Consider the following 15,504-nt stretch of genomic DNA (forward strand, 5'->3'; position numbering starts at 1 on the left):
ACAGTTGTAAGTGTGAAAAATGGTCATAAGTCACTTTTTTCAGTGCCATTGTAACTTTGAATGGTCACTTCACACAAGCAAAGTACCAGCAAAGGAGAGGGAAAAAACTCCAGAGAAGTTCCAGAGACAGGAACTGTAGTCCTGCCAAGAATATAATAAGGGTTAATGGAGAGGCAGTTTCTGTAAGCAACACCAGAATGTTTCCTTCCTGCCTTCCTTACAGGATTAGGCCAGTAATTTCTTCTAACAACTGGTTCTCCAAACTGCTTAGAATGTTAACAACTAGTTCTAGCAAATAGGTGCAAACTGGTAGAATCCCAACCCCGCATGACACCCAAATGCACATTAGTCTCAATGTGAAGAATATGAACAGAACAATTTTCTTGACTCAAAGAAGACTTGACTTACTGCTATGATAAAATCTCCTTGTTTCAGCCCATAGCTAGGTAACACCAGATGATCCATCAATATTTTGTTCCCTAATCATCTGTGATAGAGCAAAACAGAGTTTTGGACAAGATCGACCCAACCACTTTACCATCTTTTCTTCTGTTTTCCTACTATAAACATTATAAATTAAATCCTTAACTGTATTTGTTAGCCTTCTTTTTTCCAGCTGATTTTATCTGTTTCTCCAATTTTGAGCTTTGATAAAAGAGGGCCATTATAATCATTATTCTGAATCATAAAACAATTTTAAGGCTATTCTAAATATTTAGGACTCTTTCAGGAGTATTAGATATATTTAACATCAACTTACAATATATCTAAGGACTTTTTGACTCTTTCATTACAAAATGAAATGTCTTCTTTGAGAAGTTATTTTCTCTTGAAAACTTTTTAAAGAGATAATATATATTCATCAGAAAATTATATGGATCAGAAGCAATAGCCTTTGCTCAATACTTTGCTGCAAAGTATGTTAAATGGCATACTTTGAAGAAAAATATAGAGCAAGTCTATTTCCTTGAAATGGTGTGCACAGCCAATACCATAAATTTCCCCACTATACTTTGTTTTTTCTTTCTGGAGCAGCTTCAGAATACTATTTCATTTACCAATTATTACAAAACCATATAATTCTTTACATTGAATTCTAAAATAGGAAAATATTTTGGGCTTTTTCAGAAAGTACATCCTCATTAAAAATTGACAATTTTAACAGGTGATAAATCGTAGGATCAGCTTATTGGTCTAGTTAGGACTACTTTCTGTTCTCAACTGAAAAGTGTGTGAATATAAATCTGTGGATATATAATAAATACTAGAATTTGCAATAATTGTTTTTGGATATTACTGAACTCTCTCTTCCACTGTATGAATTAAATGTGTTCATATACATATTTCCATGGTATTTCATTATCTAAAAAGATTTGCTACCATTTTATTGAAAATATTATTTATAGACATTTATATTGCAACAAAGAATTCTGAAAAGGTAGTTCTATATTTACTGTTCTATCTGTCATTGTGTTCTGGAGATTGGACTAACATTGTACATGAGGAGATTTTGAATTCTTTGTACATTTAGTATATGTTTGATACACTTGGATCATGGCATTGCAACTTACCTATTGTCATTAGAATTGCTGCTGAGTCTATGCTTCAAAATAAATAGATATGCAAAAAAAATTAACTTGAGTTCATCAATTGTTGAAAAATAATATCAAAACTTGGTTAAGTGAAGCAGAAAGTAAAGTCTTAATTAACAATCAGGTATTCTCAAAAGCTTGTAAAAAATTAAAATACCTTTCTCTCACCTCTCTATATCACCTTATGGAGTTTTATGAATAAGAAGGTTCTTTTATATCTCTTCTTTCTTTACCCCAGGACTTCCTAAGGATATTGTGGCAAGAAACAGATGTTCTTAAAACAATTTGTGGACCCCAAATACCCTCTGGGGTTTAGAAGATTTCAAAAATGCATTTCTTGCTTCTACAACTGAAGCAAATTGATAACTAAGCCAGTTTAGGCTTAGTGATTGAAGAAGAAAAACAGAGGAATTACTTGTCTGATCTTAATCAGATTGTAAAGCAGTTCAGAAGCTGGTTACTACTTGACTGCAGTTGAAATAGTTGATTTCCAGTATTTATCACAATATGATTTTTATAACAGATTATGCTTTTCAAAAATGGGACAGTCCCAGCCAAATCAAGACTGTTATCAAGTATGCTATATGTTTAGGTGCTACTTTTTAAAAATCCCATAGTTTGGCTCTTCTACATTACATTTTATTCCATATTATTTCTAAAGGAAAGAGGATACATCCTGACATTGGGGGTTGCTTTCAATATATGATTTTCATGCAGTTTTTCCTCAGAGCTTGCCTCATCCAAGCTGCACTCAGCACCTCTAGTAAAAGTATCTTTCTCTAAAATCTATAGAGTCTAGGATTGTTCTTTCTTAGGGAGTAGTTAGGGCAAGTCTGACAAAAGGTATCTGGAGAAGGTTATTGAATAAAATAATTCTGAGGGCACATTAATTCTAAGAGCTGCAACAGTTTAAATCTAGTCTTGTTACCTATGCTTACTTTAAAAGACTTGTATTTGATGGATAAATAATAAAACAGAGCTAGTTGTTAGGCACAAACTAGATCCACACTTGAATTCAATTAGCTACTTCATTGGCCATTCCTACTTTACAGGAAGTTCCCCGAGTGGCAATCCCCACCTGAGCTAGACTAAATAAGGTTCAATGGCATTCAAGTGGGTAGAGTGTTAGATCTTGTTTTGTGCCCATGTAAGGATTCCAAACTAATTCCCCACTTGACTCCTTCTCCTGGCTTTGCCATTCTCTTCCTGATACTAGTCATTTTTTTTTGAAAAAAGTTTTCAATCTCAGTAAGATTTTAATTTCTATAACAAATGTCATTGTCAACTGAATATATTTTCAAAACAGATTTTTAAAAATAATGATAGTAATATCCCACTTGGTAAATTATGGGGAAATAATGTATTGGTATATACTGTGATAAACAAAAGGTGAAAGAAAATCACATCCTGTCTAGTAATATCTTCCAAGTTACTTCCTCAGAGTAGTTGGTGAGATAAATGTTCAACAAACTCCTTCCTCTCTATTAAATTGCCTATAAACATTTTTCTTAAGGTTATGATAAAAGTGGTAGAATGTTATTCTCAAAGTAATATTATTATTTCACCCCAATTTCAACTACAGTTAGCAAGGGAATAAATATTCCCCTCCAATACACGGTTACTGATGGCCTTCTTATGCCCTGAGCTAAAATAAATTTGAGTATGTTTTCTCAGTGCCTTTGTAAAAGACCTTCTCACCTTTTGTTTCTTTCTGTTAACTTTCAGTTCAATTTTTATGTGCAAATCCTGAGTTCTGGTGGCTATTTAAGAAAAAAGCATTAAGCATGTGTCTTATAGTCAACCTTGAGAACAATCTAATTCTATATACTTATTCCTTCATTTTTTTTCTTAAAACTAGGTTCTGAATTTTTCAGTGTTCAGAACCAGAAATTTTAATAAAATATATTTGATTGGGGGGAACTATAATGTTCAATAATTTCTAAAACACACACACACATATATAACGTACATTTGGCATTGGAAGAGAGAAAGAAAATGTATAGTTTTAATATTCTAGTAGAAATAGTGGAATGTATTCCTAATCACTAAATAGGAGGAATGCATTATATAATAAGAAAGAATCTAGAAAGGAGATAGCTGGGAAGTTTTCTCCTGGGAAAACCACTTTAAAAACTATATGCAGTTTATATATTTTAGATTTTATAAGTAATTTATTATTGTTCAACTGAAAAATAGTTTTACAAAGAACAAACATGCAGTAGAACTCATTTCTAAGGCCTGCAGATAGTGCAGCAGATAGAAGGCCTAGAAAATTTCCCCCTATTATGGATCCCTGCACATGTCCTATTTATGTCATCAGACTACAAAAATAACAATTAATTAACTAGATGGTAAGTAGGTTAATTATTATTTTTGTTACTGTCCCACATTACGTTGTTGATTATTTTCTTATTTTAGGGGGGAAATGATGGGCATATTGTCCTTTAGAAAAACTAATCCAAGAAGTGACCTGAATTCATCAATTTAACAAAGAAGGCTAAGGAATCTGCTAAAGTTCCTATAAGAAATCAATGAAAAAGCATGTGAGTTTGGAGACTGCAGCAGTGCTTAGGCTAGTGCACACTGAAGAAGGCATTATCTTAAAAGCTAGAAGAGGAAACTGCTTTAACTTTAGGTGCAAGTATGGCAGTGATAAGAAACTCTGAACCAATCAAGTTCCAAGCCCTGGACCAAACCACCTTAATGGGACTGCAGATAGTTGCTAAAAACCCCTGCCAGTCAAACAAGAGAGGGAAAGCAGGCAGAAAGCCAAGTTAGATAAACTTTGCCCAATGATTAAAGCAATCAGCTTCAACACAGTTGGAGGACTACACATATATTCAGTGTACAGAGGGCAGAATGTTCTACTAGGATTGCTGGATGGCATAAATGTAAGAATGCAGATCATTTTGCAGACATTTGTCATGCTGGAAAACAAAGTTTAAAAAATGGGAAGCATCTTTGCAAAGCAATATTTTAAAATGGATAGAGGAGCTGATGCAACTGTTTACAGTATCTGTTTACAAAAGCTTCCAGAGCTTGCCTGATTCCAGCAGCTAAATGTATTCCCTACAAGACCTGACAGGAACACATTACATGGTCAAGGTTACTTTATAGCTAATGCACAGTACAGAGTTAGAGAGCTTCAAGTATAAATGCATTTTCAAATAAACAATCTTCTACTTCAAGAGGTATGTTTCCAAATCATGTAAAAGAATTAACCCCCTCCCCCGCAAAAATCACTTGAAAACAGGAAACTTGAAAATGTTTCCCATAAAAATAATGCTTAAAAAAGAGTTGCTTTGTGTGCAGTCAAAATGATTACAGTGCTACCATTTCCCAAAGAAAAAAAATAAAAACAGAGACCAGGTGCCAGAAACAATGTGACTGAAATAAGCTCTGAGCCAATGTGTCCCAGTAGTGTAAGTACACAAGGAAAATGGCACAGTTTCCATATGTGTATGAAGAAAATTCTCATCTGGCTAAATAAAGCCATGAAAAGACCTCCTTCATGCTATTGCTACAGATAACAGTTTTCTATCACGTGCTTAATTATTCATGCTGCTGCGTGCAGAGAGACACTTTTGGCTGGTCCAGTCAGACTCGCATGGTATCAGCTTAGTCACCTTATTATACAATTTGGTTTTTTTTAAAAAAAAAAAATCAGCTTTTTGCATTTCCGGGATGCTTAATTTGTTCCAAAGAAAAATGTCTACACTCATTCCCCTGGAAGTTGTTTCAGTGAAAATTTTGGTTTAAAATCTTACTGTGGATGAAGATAAATCTGGTTAGAGATTATCTACACTTCCAGCAACCAAGGTTTTAGGTGTAAAACTGAATAAAAGCAAAAGCCTCTTGGCCAAAAACAAATATACATCATGGACATTACATAAAATAATTATTGATAATCACTGAAAACAGATCCAAAAAGGGTAGAAGCAATTTTAGGAATTAATCCCACTGAATTCTTCTTGAGCTTTTGGTGCAGTGCAATATCCTGAAAGATTAATATCACAACTGGGAGCACTCCTTTTTAAATGAACTGCATAAAATATTTGTTATTTTGCATTAGAAATATAATTAGGATGACAGGTTCAGAAATATATAACAAATCTCAAGTTATGCCCCACTGCTTACATTTTATATTGTTGTGAATGTTATCAAGATTCACCTAACAATAGTGGAACATAATTCTTCAGTAACAGAAGAATTAAAGCTTTTTTTGTGTGTTAATATGCCAAATTTCTGTATCATGAACATCCATGTTCATGATCCAGAAATTTGGCATATTAACACAAAGAAAAAGTGTGACAGGCCCACTGGGGCATGAAAAACACTTCTCATAGGGCTGACTCATTTTACTTGTATATCTATTAAGGATGCAAGGTAAAGTCAGTCAGACTTTTACCAGGATAGGGCAGCAGAGCAAGTGGCTGGAAAATGGCAGTGGTTCATCAGGAGAGGAGGCCAAAGACACAACTTATCTAATTATATTGTTAAGTGTTGGGTCCCAGTGCAATAAGCCAAGTAATTCCAATTGGATGCATGTACACTGAGGGCTTTTGCACTGGAGATGAATTCCTTATGTGTCAAATCACATTTGGCCAATAATGTGTTCTATTCTATTCTATTCTATTCTATTCTATTCTATTCTATTCTATTCTATTCTATTCCATTCATTCCATTCCATTCCATTCAAAACTATACTGTTCTTCAATATGTTTCTGACAAATCCCAAGGAGACGTCAGATGTATTCAGCAGAACTTGGAAGCAGGACCTACAAAGAGGAAAGTTGGCAAAATGAGGACCAATGTCATCAGAAAAACAATGTGTAATTCATCTAACAAGAAGGAAAGAATGACAATGAAAGTCAATGGCTGAATTGTCCAGTACAGAAGCAGCAACCAAGCATCACACTAGCCAATAATCTGAGAGTAGCCAGACTATCAATTATAAACCAGGGCAGGAATTGCAGAGTCAATGCAGAATTGGTAGTGGTGGCAGAGGCAATCTTCAAGGGAGGTGACTGCCAGGAATGAAGGTGAGATAGAGGAAATGAAAAAAAAAGTCAACCACCCACCCCATTCAAACCTTGGGAGAGCAGCCAAGCAAAACTAGTGGTTAGTTAGTAGTTAGTGGTTAGATAGGGAAAACAAAATTAGGAACTAAAATTTTAGAATAAGCAATGTCTAAGCACAGGAAATTTAGCCTAATATCAGAGCTGCCCCAGTTTGAGCCCTTAAGAAAGAGTTTCAACTTCATTTGGTTGAAGTGATAGGTACTTTTACTAAAATATTACTGGCTGCAGTAAACTCGGGCTAATTTTCCCACCTGAAAAGATACAGAAGGATTTCCTCATCCCAGCCTTCTCCCTATGACAGGTTTGTCTTCAGCCAATGAAGATCTGCCTAGATGTTTTGGGAATGCTGAGATGTTTGGTTAATACACATTCCTTCTCAGAGTGCATGGCCTAGAGTGATGGCATAAACTGGTTCTGAACGTCTCTATTCTTCATTAAACTGTTATTTTCCCCATCCCTATTTACCATCACACAATGACACAGGTTTATAGACCATTTATTCCTTCCTTCCCCCACAACCTCCCCATGTCCCCTCCCCACTAGCCTTTGATGGCAGGATGCAGCAAGGGACCAAACCAAAGATGGCAGACCTAACAGCAGGGATGGGATCTGACCAGTATAACTACTGGTTCTGTTGCTCTGTGTCGCGCGAGTTGTGCAAGTGCAATTTACAACCTGCTGAGCTGCCCGAACAGCTGAGCAGTGCTGCGTGCAAGTGCACAGCGGTTGGAAAAGCCCTTTTTTCCTGCTTTTTCAACCGTAGCTGTGTCGTGCAAAGCAGCTGCAGTTGAAAAAGCAGGAAATAAAGGTTAGAAAATATGAAACAATGTATGATTAAAATGTTTGATAAAATAGCTATCATAATTCAGTAGAATGCTTGTCAATAAATAAATGTAACAAAATGAATATTTAATGATTTACAAAACATATGTGAAGAGAAATAAGGGAAAAATTAATTATGGAGATTATATGTGTCTTTAAGGAAGTGTGATATTTAATTGAAAAGAAGTGTTAAAGATGTTAAAATTTTAATGATTATTGATAGAACTGAATTGGAATGGAATGAGGGTTTATAATTACATATATTTATAATTTTTTTTAAAGAATATAGTGTGTATTATAAGAATGTACCAAGCAGAATTCGATTGGAAGTTATGTATTATGTATTATATTGAAGGTCATAACCTTAAGGTATATATTGAAGTTTAAATAAGAGTTGAATGGATGTAATTAAAAGATATAAAGTTGCCATACTCCAAGTAGTAACTACAGGAGAAAATTTGTTTAATGAGAAAAGATAATATGAAATTGAAACAGAACAGACAAAAGTGTAAATATCATGATTTGAATTGAGATGAGATAATCAAAATAAAATTGAGAAAATTAAAAGAGGGGAAAAACTATATAGAAAATGTAGAATAATATAAGATATGGAATAGAACACAAAAAGGAGCATGAAATTGAATTTTGTGTCTGTATAAAGAAGTTCAACCTGGGACCATGCTATTTTCAAAAAAGATGTTTTACTTGTATTTTGTATCTGTGAAAACCCAAATAAAACTTTATTTTTTTAAAAAAAGAATCCCAGTCCTGCCTAACAGTCTCTTTTTTCCCAAAAATAATAGACCACAGAGAAAGGGTTTAATTTTTTAACTTGCTACTTTGTAATAATAATAATAATAAAATTTCCCTATGATAGTTGACCTGTATTGCTTGAAAAATCATCCCTCTGATGATCAGGATGAGCCTCATGGAAGTCTTTGAAAACTTGGTTTTGTGTCTAAGCTTGTGGCCTTGTAGACATAATCTCTAGTTTAAGTTAATTGTGATTTTTTAAAAATGATTTTGCTATGAGGTTTTTTTTTTTAAATTATGTGTTTTATCCATTTTATCGTAAACCATGTGAGATGAATGTCCATATAAGTTGATTAAATAAAAACATAAATAAATAAATAGCATAGATTTCTAAAGTTAGCACTGGATTTTTGATGTCAAACATATATGGAATTTCTTTAGTCCAAGTCTGTGGTTTTATTTTATTTTTATTTTGCAGACTTTTTTAAAAAAGGAATAATCTACAATATTTATTACAACATGTCTTCAATAGACATTTTTCTTTGTTCTAAGATTTCCCAGCTGCAATATGAAGAAGCTTGTAAGACTAACGGCTCTCTTCTCACATAAATCATTTATTTTGTATCTGATACAGTATTACTCTTCCCATACAAAGCTGATCAATCTATTCCTAATGGACCAGGAGGAACAACTATAACATGGACGGGTTTCATTCATTGTTGGGGTTTTAGCAGCAGCACCATTAAAGAAAATTCAAGCGCATATGGCTAGGTGTCCATGGCAGAGAGAACAATCACAACAGAAGAAAATCTGTAACTTCTAGGCTGTCTCTGAAGCTTAGAGTAAATGAAGGTGTATTTGATAACATAAGCAAGAAAGTACCAAGCAATATTAAACAATTAGTTGAATATTAGACAAACCTTTTTAACATAATTTAGGATCTTTGATCATAATTTTCATTTATGGATTTTTTTGTTCTATTGAATTAAAGTGCATACACCCAACCTTGAATCAGTGCAAAATTTTATTATATATCATTCAGCTGATGTTCTGCTTCTATTGCATTTGTTACAAGTCACTGTCAAATATTATAGATAAGGTGATTTCTCCTTACTGTTGTTCTCCTTTCAGGATTTCACCAGACAGTAAGTAAAACATTCACTTACAGGGCACTGCAGCGTGAATGGGATGAATCTGACTCTGGGACTTTTCCTGGGCTTCTTTAAGCTGCTTTAGCTTCCCCTCCCCTCATCTTCCATCACTAGATTAAAATAATGTAAAATAAAGATATATTGATATATGGAAAAAATAGTCCCAGAAAAGAGGACCATTGAAGAGTCATAACACTACCTAGATGCTGTACAGCAGAATAAGTAAAATCGATTAGCTGTTATGCAACTTGATCTGCTACTGAACTGAGAAGTATTTTGAAACGGATCTTTAAATTTGTTAATTTGTCAGCTTGAAATCGACAAAAATGGGGAAATTGATAAAATAAGAAATAACCATATATACTGTATCCTTCATTATTTTATGGTTTTGCATTTGGTTTCTTGAGTACAAATTAGTTTAATCTGTTTCATGATGATTTAAGGTTGTTTCACTCATAGGTTGCTATAAGGATACATGAGACTGGAGAAAGATTGAGATTATGAAGGTGCATGGTACCAATGAAATTTCTTGTGTAAACTTAAATTGATTTAAAAAACAACATGACTTTATTTTTTTTTATATCATCCTAGATGTCTCTAGTGGTTCCAGAAAAAAATCAATATGTGAAATTCTTCAATTATTTCCCAATGATACCATTTTCAAGATGAAGCAAATTCAAAATCCATTGCAGAATAGTCATGATAGGTCTATTATGAATTACCTGTGAGGTTTTGCTCTCAAAAATAGCCTATTCTTGTTTAAAAATAATTAATGTGATGCCTGTAATAGAACATTTAGTCAGAGAATTCAACTTTTAACTTCTCCACTGCATCCACTTTCAAATTCTAAAAAAGAAAGTATGGGCCTATCTAGAAATACCTTTTAAAATATTATTCTAATACTTTTAATATTAATAATTAAAAATATTACTGAAATGGTGTTTCAACACTTTAAAATAAGACCGTAAAATCTGTGTTTGATGTGATTTGGTATACATCATTTTTATACAGCTTTGCAGTGTGAAATAAATAGGTAGACAGAAATGATTATTTAAACAAATCTGAACTCTACACATTATCCTTTTTCTTCCCAGGTGTGTTATATTTTCTGGGGATTCCTACATTTATTAGAGTTTTCTGTTTCATGATTCCTCACAAAAAACAAGGATCAATTATCCTGGATCTCTGTGTTAACTTCAGAATGGCCTTATTTTCATAGGGTTCAATAGTTATGGTGATCTTTACTGAACAATCCCAGTGTCCTTGAGGACTGCGGTTCCTATTCTTTCCAAACCATCAAGGCAACCTCTAAAGGCTTGCACCTTTGATAATTATCTGTAATGTTCCACTTAACAGTCACGCTCATGACAGATGTCTCAAGCTATGTGGAACCTGATGGACAGCTACCCAAAGTCACAGCATATTCCCTGATCAATTTTAGATACTTTTAAAGTGATAAAGAAGCTCCAGTGGTATAAAGCATAAGTCGAAAATTTGGTTTTAGAAGAGACCTAAACAATACACACACACATACACAGAGTGTTAGAGCAGTTTGGCAACCCCAATTTTATTGATTATATGCATGACACAGGCCATGATTTTAAGCATCCTTATCCTGCTCTTTTCTGTACTGCAAAACACCAGCTGGCAGCAAAACACAGAGGTGAGTAATGATAATGAGTAGGACAGATTATACTGGCAGTTTTTTTTTTCCCCTTGCCACAGCAAGGAATAAATTCCATGTAGGATCACTATAACCCATGTTGTAGTTCCACTGGTGCAAACAATGGAACAAATAAGGTTTATTGATTTGTAGCCTTTATTTAATTGCTCTTTTTGTGTAACTTATTCCAGCATTTAAAAGAAATCAGGTTTTCTACTTGCTTTTCAGAATGAAACTTGGGTCCACATTGGAGTGGAACAAGCATGTGGAAACCCACCACTTTTTGCTTAAGGAAACCACTTTCGGACTTCCCATTTGTGAGGTGTGGAATAGAGAAAAAATAAGACACGATGTCAAAGCAATGGGTGGGGACACAGATCAATGACAAAGCACATGTTTTACAGTCCCACCATCAACCTCCAGCGATTCCAACAATGCCTCCTTGAAATACCGAAGATGCTGCTCATAGAACAGCATGCTCTTTTGAAATTCTGTTCTCCAATTCCGGAATGGTTTACTATTTGAGCAAGTTTATTTAAGCCGGTAGTCATTGCTGCTGTGGAAGAGACCATTTTTGAAGTAGCCCTAATGGATTACGGGTGGGTGGGTGTGTGGGCGCGCGCGCGAGTCAAGCCAGAGATATTCCAGGACAGTAACAGGTGCTTTTCTTTACCTTTCCGTTTCAACATGTGTACAAATGCCCACCTGTTCAGCCCTCCAGACACCCCGGCTAATGCTCTTCCGGCTGGTTTGGGTTGAGGATGAGAGGCTCTTCGCCTCGGCTTGTAGATGTCGATCTGGTTTCTGTAGCGATGGGCCAGACTGAGGAGATCTATTGGCTGCTGGCTTTGTAAATTTCACTCAGTTTGGTCCAATAGCAGAAGGAGAGAGACTGGTACAGCCTGGACCCTCTCCCTGCTCAATCTCGCTTCTCCTAGCCGAGCAGTCTCTCGCGCGCTCTCCCTCCCTCCCTCCCTCCTCCCTACCCCGCATCGGCGATCCGAGCTCTTTACTCAAAGACCCAACTCGCCTTCTTCCCGCGCGGCTTGTGCTGATTTTTTCCCCTCCTTTGAATGTAGGTCATTGGCAGCGAGGAGCAACGGGTTATTTCAAGCCTAAGTGTGGAGGCCAGGGTTTGCGGGGTGCGTGGGTGCGCGTTGTTTGTTTGATCGCCGCTCTTCTCATCCCCCCGCCCCCCCCTTTTCCTGCTTCCGAGGGGGCTGTTGCATTCCTCCGGACGAGAAGGATCCTTCGGGTTGGATTTCACGGACGCGGAGAGGGGATGGGTGGGGGGCAGAGACGCCGAACTCCGCTCATTCCAGCGGTGTGAGAGATTCCGACTAAATTCGCCGGGAAGAAATCCGCTGGAAGATCCTGTTCCGTCTACAGCAGCAGTTCTTTCGGTAAAGGTAGGTGCATCTAGAAGTCTTTTCCTTTCTCTCCGCCTTGTTTTTTGGTTTGCAGCCGATACTCCATAGAGGTATTGCTTCGCTGCAGTCATTTTTGCGCGCTTCCAGCCCCCGCTGCTTTGCCACCTTAGAATTGGGAGGGGGGGCGGGCAAAGACTTTTTTCTTTTCTTTTCCTCCTCTCGCCCTCATCTTTCCACCACCACCACCACCACTACCATTAGAGGATTCCCACCACCACCATACACCACCGCCCTCTCTTTGCACGCACACTCCTAATCGCCCACACTTGGGCATCCACACATCCTGGACCCTGATTTGGAAGGTGGGGACCACTTTGCTGCAGTCAGCTCTTTGGCGAAGCTTGGGGCTCTGTGTGAGATGTTTACAAAGTAGTTCTGCCTCTTGGAGAAACACAGTGCAGCCGCGGGGGGAGGAGGGGGGTGATATCTGCAGTACGGAGGGCAGAGAGAGTGGGAGAAAGTGCCGCCGCCGCCGCTTCACGGAGATTATGCAGGGAAGCTGGACCTCAGGGGTTGTTCTTGGGAACCGAGCGGGGGAATGGAGGTGGGGAGAAATGCAAAACAGGCGGCCGGAGCGTTGCTTTTAGCCCTCCCCCGCTAGAATGGGGAGGGATTAGGGGCTCTCTGGAACCATTAAGCGGGTCCTCCTCCTCCTCCTCTCCCCCCCTCCCCATCTCCGGAGGCTGCTTGGTATTCTTTTTCTTTTTAATAGACGAGAAAGCACACGTGATTTACGGACTGGCATTTCGGGGTGGGTTTCCTCCTTATTTATTACTTGTTTATCTGAAAAGAGAAGCTGAATTAAATGGGAAGAACAACGGAAATAGCTTTGAAAAAAGGAGCGGGGGGAGAAGCTGGAGCGTCTTTGCGGGGGTGGAGATGGGGGAGCGGACAAAAGGATTGCTAGATCCACCGTATGCCCTCAAAGGGGGTCTTTCTGCGTTTGGATTCTCTGGTGGGGAGGGGGAGCAAGAAAACTCCGCTTTGGGCTGGAATGGTTGATTCGCGTTGCTAAGGCTCGACTCTCCAGTGGAAAGTTAGCAAACCTAGAACTAAGAGTCAAGTGGTCGAAGAGCCTAGCCTGCCTTTAATGCTCGACCCTTTAATGCTGCTTCTACCCTTTTCGTCCACCTCTTCCTTCACTGCACTGCAGCTGCCTTCCTTTTCCTATGCACCCCTCCCTTTTGGTCTGCAGGGCGTTGTGAATGATGAACTGTCCCTTCTGCAGCCACCCGTGAAGGGGGTCATAAGATCGGCAGCCTAACATGTTAGTCTCCCTCTCTCATCCTTTGCAAAATTGCCATTTTGCCCTCAGCCTCTTGTTCAGCTTCCAAGGCCTAGGAGGATGTTTAAAGAAAGGATGATCCTAATTGGGGGTGGGGGAGAGATGGCTTCATCTCCTTTCCCCCACCCCCAAATCACTGCAGGGGCTTGAAAGTTCCAGATGCTGCCAGGTCTCCAGTATAGGCTGCTAACTCTGGCATTCAGATGCTCTGGAAAGGTTGAGCAGCTGCAGCCCATCTTGTCCCTCACACCAGGTCCAACTTGTCAGATAAAATTATCTAGCTTTTCCAATGATGGACAGTATTCTTTACCCTTCACCAATGTCCAAATGCCCAATTTCAGTGTTTCCACTTTACAAAATGCCTCTCCGCTCCAAGTTGCTTTTCCATTTACTTAACCACACTTTGCAACCATTTCCCTAGTAATCACAGCTGTCAGTGTTGAAGCTATGGCCCAAAGTCAATTGAACCTCACTCCCCAGTCCATAGGTACCCTTTTATCACAACAGTTTTGGCCCTGCTTGATAGATTTTGCCTGAATTTTAACCTGAGCTAGCTGCAAAAGATATCTAAAAGGTAAGAATATCTATTTTAGGATTTAAATAGGAGATTAAGCAATATTATGAAGGTACAAGATAAACATTCTTCTGAATTTTTGTTCTTACTATTCTAATCTTGAGTTGCTGCTCAGTTGCTAGTTCAGTTACTAGAGATGTTCTTTCTTGGATTACATTTTGCTAGAAATATTTTTGGACTGCTGGGAGAAATTCATTGGAAAGTGGCTATGGTCAGTGCCTGGTTAATTTCAACTTTCAATATTTAGGGTGGTAGAAGTTAGGTATTTCAACAAAAGGCCCCATTAATTTTCTGACCTGTAGGCATGTATAAGATTCTGAGAGTCTACATGAGATATCTTTTGTCTTCTCAGGTACTGTAGACATCTATGTATAGTGTGTAGTGTATGTGTATGAAAATAAGAAAATACTATGTAGGAAAACAGGAAAATACTATATATAATAGAAACTTTTCTACTTTTGGGTAGGGGGAGGTGATGGGAAAAAGCAGGTGTTCTTGCAAGAAAATTCCACAAGGTGGTAGTGTGGATACTTCTTAATGATGTGCATTTTATTTATTTTGGGGGGAGATTTCGTCAATTGCTTGAATGTTTTTCCCCCCTCTATTTCTTCTTGTATCTTAAAAGACCCATTGTATGTCTGTTCTGCAAACGACAAAAGCAGGATTGTTTTGCAAATTGTGGTATATTCATCTAGGCCTGCTTTCCTACCCATCAGTTATGTCTTCTTGGGAAATAGGCCTTCTGAGATTTCAAAGTTCATGTATGAGAATTGCAGGAAGTGTAGGATTTGGCTTGCTTGGAACAAGATATAACAATTATGTCAACGGATATGCAGCAGAATGAAGAAAAGAGAGCCTGTGCTTTGTTATAGTGTACACCCACAGATAAGACTGAATTGTAAAAGTCTATAGGTCTAATAATGAGAGACAAAGATTGATGTATCTATTGAATCCATTACACTGGCTGTTTTTGATCAAATTCATGTTTCATTCTGTGTTATTGACAGGATTGCAGTAAACTAACTTATCTGTTGTTTATATAAATTGATAAAAGATTGTCAGAAAGAAGATGATGATATTGCTCAAAATACTATTATGAGTAAGAGAAGAAGAAATGGGGGTTTCTGAAATGAGGAAATCTTTTGAACTTGTA

The 15,504-nt window shown here is 37.3% G+C and overlaps 1 protein-coding gene and 1 long non-coding RNA gene across 3 annotated transcripts in view; both read left to right on the forward strand.

The window, feature by feature from the left end:
• LOC148125121 (uncharacterized) overlaps nucleotides 1-15,504 on the forward strand; it is a 482,037-nt gene that overhangs the window by 242,750 nt on the left and 223,783 nt on the right. The gene's annotated exons all lie outside the window — the stretch shown is intronic.
• NLGN4X (neuroligin 4 X-linked) overlaps nucleotides 12,013-15,504 on the forward strand; it is a 199,899-nt gene continuing 196,407 nt past the window's right edge. Inside the window, exon 1 of one of the 2 annotated variants that reach the window (XM_026707505.2) lies at nucleotides 12,013-12,471. The gene's annotated coding sequence lies outside the window, so the exon portion shown is untranslated. The remainder of the gene's footprint in view (nucleotides 12,472-15,504) is intronic. The other variant, XM_026707502.2, reaches the window with a different exon arrangement.

The sequence above is a fragment of the Pseudonaja textilis genome, chromosome 8, assembly GCF_049901715.1.
Source record: "Pseudonaja textilis isolate UNSWEBS1 chromosome 8, rPseTex1.2, whole genome shotgun sequence".
NCBI lineage: Eukaryota > Metazoa > Chordata > Lepidosauria > Squamata > Elapidae > Pseudonaja > Pseudonaja textilis.